Genomic DNA, 7,295 nt, shown 5'->3' with positions numbered 1-7,295 from the left:
TTAATGAGGATACTCTGGGCCATACCAATATTAATGAGGATACTCTGGGCCATACCAATATTAATGAGGATACTCTGGGCCATACTGATATTAATGAGGATATTCTGGGCCATACCAATATTAATGAGGATATTCTGGGCCATACCAATATTAATGAGGATATTCTGGGCCATACCAATATTAATGAGGATATTCTGGGCCATACCAATATTAATGAGGATACTCTGGGCCATACCAATATTAATGAGGATACTCTGGGCCATACCAATATTAATGAGGATATTCTGGGCCATACCAATATTAATGATACCGATATTAATGAGGATACTCTGGAATATACCAATATTATACATTTGAGTAATCATTAATCATACTAAATACATATGAACACATGTGTATATGTTCTAATATCTCTGTGTGTGTGTGTGTGTGTGCGTGTGTGTGTGTATAGGCCAGCCTGGCAGAGTGGTTGTCAGCGATTGGGCTGAACCAGTACTACCAGGTTCTGGTGCAAAATGGATATGACAACATCGACTTCATCACTGAGATCAGCTGGGAGGACCTGAAGGAGATTGGCATCACCAAGCTGGGTAGGACACACAGGAGATAGACATCACCAAGCTGGTAGGAGATAGACATCACCAAGCTGGTAGGACACACAGGAGATAGACATCACCAAGCTGGTAGGAGATAGACATCACCAAGCTGGGTAGGACACACAGGAGATAGACATCACCAAGCTGGTAGGAGATAGACATCACCAAGCTGGTAGGATACACAGGAGATAGACATCACCAAGCTGGTAGGACACACAGGAGATAGACATCACCAAGCTGATAGGAGATAGACATCACCAAGCTGGTAGGACACACAGGAGATAGACATCACCAAGCTGGTAGGAGATAGACATCACCAAGCTGGTAGGACACACAGGAGATAGACATCACCAAGCTGGTAGGAGATAGACATCACCAAGCTGGTAGGAGATAGACATCACCAAGCTGGTAGGAGATAGACATCACCAAGCTGGTAGTTCACACAGGAGATAGACATCACCAAGCTGGTAGGACACACAGGAGATAGACATCACCAAGCTGGTAGGAGATAGACATCACCAAGCTGGTAGGAAATAGACATCACCAAGCTGGTAGTAGATAGACATCACCAAGCTGGTAGGACACACAGGAGATAGACATCACCAAGCTGGTAGGAGATAGACATCACCAAGCTGGTAGGAGATAGACATCACCAAGCTGGTAGGAGATAGACATCACCAAGCTGGTAGGAGATAGACATCACCAAGCTGGTAGGACACAGACATCACCAAGCTGGTAGGACACACAGGAGATAGACATCACCAAGCTGGTAGGACACACAGGAGATAGACATCACCAAGCTGGTAGGATACACAGGAGATAGACATCACCAAGCTGGTAGGAGATAGACATCACCAAGCTGGTAGGACACACAGGAGATAGACATCACCAAGCTGGGTAGCTTGAAAGGTTCTAGATACATGGACACAGAGAGACAGATTATCAGAGATGTATTCAAGGACACAGAGAGACAGATTATCAGAGATGTTTTAAAGGACACAGAGAGACAGATTATCAGAGATGTATTCAAGGACGCAGAGAGACAGATTATCAGAGATGTTTTAAAGGACACAGAGAGACAGATTATCAGAGATGTTTTAAAGGACACAGAGAGACAGATTATCAGAGATGTTGTGAAGGACACAGAGAGACTGATTATCAGAGATGTTTTAAAGGACGCAGAGAGACAGATAATCAGAGATGTATTCAAGGACACAGAGAGACAGATTATCAGAGATGTATTAAAGGACACAGAGAGACAGATTATCAGAGATGTTTTAAAGGACACAGAGAGACAGATTATCAGAGATGTTCTAAAGGACACAGAGAGACTGATTATCAGAGATGTTTTAAAGGACACAGAGAGACAGATTATCAGAGATATATTAAAGGACACAGAGAGACAGATTATCAGAGATAAAGGACACAGAGAGACAGATTATTATGTTTTAAAGGACACAGAGAGACAGATTATCAGAGATGTTCTAAAGGACACAGAGAGACAGATTATCAGAGATGATTTTAAAGGACACAGAGAGACAGATTATCAGAGATGATTATTTTTAAAGGACACAGAGAGCCAGATTATCAGAGATGTTCTAAAGGACACAGAGAGACAGATTATCAGAGATGTATTCAAGGACACAGAGAGACAGATTATCAGAGATGTTTTAAAGGTACCATGTATTAAAGCAATATCAAGACTCCAAACACCTGACGAACACCTTCAATTTTAGAGGGATGGTTGAATATGAGAAGATGTTGAAATGTTGTACATTTGACTATTTTACTCCCCCGTCTCTCTGTGTCTGTCTGTCTCTGTCTCTCTGTGTGTGTGTGTGTGTGTGTCTCTCTCTACCTCTCGCTCTTTCTCTCTCGCTCTCGCTCTGTCTCTCTCTCTCTTTCTCTCTCGCTCTCTCTGTTTCTGTCTGTCTGTCTGTCTCTCTCTTTCTGTGTCTGTCTCTCTCTCTGTGTGTGTGTGTGTCTCTCGCTCTGTCTCTGTCTGTTTCTCGCTCTTTCTTTCTCTCTGCTTCTCTCTGTCTCTTTCTTGCTCTGTCTCTGTCTCTGTCGGCCTCTCTCTGCGTCTCTCTTTCGCTCTGTCTCTGTCTCTCTCAACCTCTCGCTGTGTCTCTCTCTCTTTCTCTCTCTTGCTCTGTGTCTCTCTGTATCTGTTTCTCTCTGTCCCTGTCTCTCTCTCTTGCTCTGTGTCTCTCTCTCTCTCTCTGTCTCTCTCTCTGTCCCTGTCTCTCTCTCTCTCTTTCTCTCTCTCTCTCTCTTGCTCTGTGTCTCACTGTATCTGTTTCTTCTCTCTCTGTCCCTGTCTCTCTCTCTCTGTCTCTGTCCCTGTCTCTCTCTCTCTTTCTCTCTCTCAGGCCACCAAAAGAAGATGATGTTAGCAGTGAGGAGACTGGGGAAGTTCCAGAGAGGAGAGAGTATCTCTCAGCCTTCTACCCCTCCTTCTGGCTCCACCCTCCATCTGGCTCCACCCTCCTTCTGGCTCCACCCCTCCATCTGGCTCCACCCCTCCCCTCTACCCCACTCCTCCACTGGGAGGGGTCAGAGGCCCCCTCACTAAACCCCGGCCAGGGATTGAGTCCCCAACACACACACTCCTCCCCACCTCACACTCCCACCAAGACCCACAAGGGCTCGAGCCCACCCTCCACCCAGCCCCGTCAGCTGATTCGCCAGTCCAAGAAGGGGGTGTGTCTGTTCCTTTACTCTGTCTGCCAATGGAGGAGGAGCATCGCGAACTCACAGCCTGATTGGCTACTCGGGGTACGGCCGATGCCCTCTCGGTTATAGACTTCGCCCTAGATACGCCACGGTCCCGCCGCAGCAGCTCGGCTCAACGCTCCGACCCCAATGACGCAACTGTCAACCGCAGCCAATCATCAGTCACGCTGCGGCCCAGGAGGAAAGGCCGGCCCCGACTCCGCCCAAACGGTCGTGTTCCTCCATCTCCGGGGGCGACGGGCTGGGGAGGGGCTGGGGGTAGTAGGGATCAGGGAGAGGAGAGCCAGCGACTGTGGAGGGCTGGCGGAGAGGAGGGGGAGGGGGGCTGGTGAGGTCAGAGGGGGCGGGGGGGAGCGTCCGGAGCATCGCCGCCATGTTGGAGACATCGATGGGAGGAGTTGGTCCTGGAGGGGGAGGGGCCAAGACCCTGCCCAGAACCATGGGAGGCAGAGGCAGCTACCTCAACCCTACACAGGTTTGTCTGTCAGTCTGTCTGTCTGTCTGTCTGTCTGTCTGTCTGTCTGTCTGCCTGTCTGTCTGTCTGTCTGTCTGTCTGTCTGTCTGTCTGTCTTCAACACCCACCATCTCATGTTCAGATACATGAACCAAATGAACAAATGACAAATGAAGCTAATTGATTGCACCCAAATTGGCCATTTTAATGGATAGGATTCAGATGATATTCATTAATATAGAACCCAACATCTGATTGGACCAAACTACTTCCCTACCGCTAAACCAGACATGGTCAAAGCCCTCCCTAGGGGTCAAAGCCCTCTACCCTAGGGTCAAAGCCCCTACCCTAGGGTCAAAGCCCCTCCCTACCTTAGAGGTCAAAGCCCCTACCCTAGGGTCAAAGCCCCTACCCTAGGGGTCAAAGGACCCAACCCCTAGGGGTCAAAGCCCTCTACCTTAGAGGTCAAAGCCCCCTACCCTAGGGTCAAAGCCCCCTACCCTAGGGGTCAAAGCCCCCAACCCTAGGGGTCAAAGCCCCTACCCTAGGGGTCAAAGCCCCTCCCTACCTTAGAGGTCAAAGCCCCTACCCTAGGGGTCAAAGCCCCCAACCCTAGGGGTCAAAGCCCCTTACCCTAGGGGTCAAAGGACCCAACCCTAGGGGTCAAAGCCCTCTACCCTAGGGTCAATCCCGCTCACAGACCCTTACCCTAGGGGCCAATCCCACCCACAGACCCCTACCTTTGGGGCCAATCCCACCCACAGACCCCTACCCTTGGGGTCAATCCCACACACAGACCCCTACCCTAGGGCCAATCCCGCCCACAGACCCCTACCCTAGGGTCAATCCCCGCCACAGACCCCTACCCTAGGGGCCAATCCGCCCACAGACCCCTACCCTAGGGGTCAATCCCCACAAAGACCCCTACCCAGGGGCCAATCCCGCCCACACACCCCTACCCTAGGGGCCAATCCCACCCACAGACCCCTACCATAGGGCCAATCCACCCACAGACCCCTACCCTAGGGCCAATCCGCGCCACAGACCCCTAAACTAGGGGCCAATCCCACCCACAGACCCCTACCCTAGGGGCCAATCCCGCCCACAGACCCCTACCCTAGGGGCCAATCTCACCCACAGACCCCTACCCTAGGGGCCAATCCCGCCCACAGACCCCTACCCTAGGGGCCAATCCCACCCACAGACCCCTACCCTAGGGGCCAATCCCACCCACAGACCCCTACCCTAGGGGGCCAATCCCGCCCCCAACGGCTCATGTGTAATCGTCGCCAGGCCAGGTCAGGTGGTCTGGGGTCTCATGTGTAATCGTCGCCAGGCCGGGTCAGGTGGTCTGGGGTCTCATGTGTAATCGCCGCCAGGCCGGGTCAGGTGGTCTGGGGTCTCATGTGTAATCGTCGCCAGGCCAGGTCAGGTGGTCTGGGGTCTCATGTGTAATCGTCGCCAGGCCGGGTCAGGTGGTCTGGGGTCTCATGTGTAATCGCTCGCCAGGCCAGGTCAGGTGGTCTGGGGTCTCATGTGTAATCGTCGTCCAGGCCAGGTCAGGTGGTCTGGGGTCTCATGTGTAATCGTCGCCAGGCCGGGTCAGGTGGTCTGGGGTCTCATGTGTAATCGTCGCCGGGTCAGGTGGTCTGGGGTCTCATGTGTAATCGTCGCCAGGCCCGGTCAGGTGGTCTGGGGTCTCATGTGTAATCGTCACCAGGCCGGGTCAGGTGGTCTGGGGTCTCATGTGTAATCGTCGGGTCAGGTGGTCTGGGGTCTCATGTGTAATCGTCGCCAGGCCCGGTCAGGTGGTCTGGGGTCTCATGTGTAATCGTCACCAGGCCGGGTCAGGTGGTCTGGGGTCTCATGTGTAATCGTCGCCAGGCCGGGTCAGGTGGTCTGGGGTCTCATGTAATCGTCGTCAGGTCAGGTGGTCTGGGGTCTCATGTGTAATCGTCGCCAGGCCAGGTCAGGTGGTCTGGGGTCTCATGTGTAATCGTCGTCAGGTGGTCTGGGGTCTCATGTGTAATCGTCGCCAGGCCAGGTCAGGTGGTCTGGGGTCTCATGTAATCGTCGTCAGACCGGGTCAGGTGGTCTGGGGGTCACACCAGGCCTGGTCAGGTGGTCTGGGGTCTCATGTGTAATCGTCGCCAGGCCAGGTCAGGTGGTCTGGGGTCTCATGTGTAATGTGTTTATAATCCGCCAGGTTAGTCCGGGCGGCGTTGCGTCGTCAGGCCAGGTCAGGTGGTCTGGGGTCTCATGTGTAATCAGGCCGGGTCAGGTGGTCTGGGGTCTCATGTGTAATCAGGCCGGGCCAGGTGGTCTGGGGTCTCATGTGTAATCAGGCCAGGTCAGGTGGTCTGGGGGGTCTCAGTCTGTGTAATCAGGCCAGGTCAGGTGGTCTGGGGTCTCATGTGTAATGTGTTTATAATCCGCCAGGTTAGTCCGGGCGGCGTTGCGTCGCCAGGCCGGGTCAGGTGGTCTGGGGTCTCATGTAATCAGGCGGGTCAGGTGGTCTGGGGTCTCATGTGTAATCAGGCCGGGTCAGGTGGTCTGGGGTCTCATGTGTAATGTGTTTATAATCCGCCAGGTTAGTCCGGGCGGCGTTGCGTCGTCAGGCCGGGTCAGGTGGTCTCGGTCTGATGATGATATCATGAATCAGCCGTCTATCTCGGACCATCAGCGTCTAACTCTCCGCTCAGTCTATCTCTACCAGTCTAACCCTACCGACCAGACGGACTCTATCGCCCCAGATCCAGTCCCCGCGGCAACACACTGAGCTACGCCCAGAACCCCGCCCACGCTCCACGGTCGTCACGCCAACAGGAGAAGGGCTTATTACGGATGGAACAGCGACCATCAACCGAAGGTTCATCAGTCTAACTCTACCAGTCTAACTCTACCAGTCTAACTCTATCAGTCTAACTCTACCAGTCTAACTCTACCAGTCTAACTCTACCAGTCTAACTCTATCAGTCTAACTCTCTAATCAGTCTAATACCAGTCTGTCAGTCTAACTCTACCAGTCTAACTCAGTCTAACTCTAACTCTACCAGTCTAACTCTACCAGTCTAACTCTATCAGTCTAACTCTATCAGTCTAACTCTATCAGTCTAACTCTATCAGTCTAACTCTACCAGTCTAACTCTATCAGTCCCTAGCTCTCTACCAGTCTACCAGGCTATCAGTCAGTTTAACTCTACCAGTCTAGTCTACTCTACTATCAGTCTAACTCTATCAGTCTAACTCTATCAGTCTAACTCAGTCTACTATCAGTCTAACTCTATCAGTCTAACAGTCTACCAGTCTAACTCTATCAGTCTAACTCTACTACCAGTCTAACTCTATCAGTCTAACTCTAACAGTCTACCAGTCTAACTCTACCAGTCTAACTCTATCAGTCTAACTCTACCAGTCTAACTCTATCAGTCTAAACCAGTCTACCAGTCTACCAGTCTAACTCTCTACCAACTCTAGTGGTCTATCAGTCTAACTCTACCACTGTCAGT

The 7,295-nt window shown here is 51.7% G+C and overlaps 1 pseudogene; it reads left to right on the top strand.

Annotated features, from left to right (window-relative positions):
- Positions 1 to 6,683, top strand: part of LOC135560293 (caskin-1-like) — a 123,215-nt pseudogene extending 116,532 nt beyond the window's left edge.
- The last annotated feature ends 612 nt before the right edge of the window (positions 6,684 to 7,295 follow it).

Source organism: Oncorhynchus nerka, linkage group LG15 (genome assembly GCF_034236695.1).
Source record: "Oncorhynchus nerka isolate Pitt River linkage group LG15, Oner_Uvic_2.0, whole genome shotgun sequence".
Taxonomy (NCBI): Eukaryota; Metazoa; Chordata; class Actinopteri; order Salmoniformes; family Salmonidae; genus Oncorhynchus; species Oncorhynchus nerka.
The sequence above is the reverse complement of the archived record's forward strand: the minus strand, read 5'-3'. Positions and strand labels throughout refer to the sequence as shown.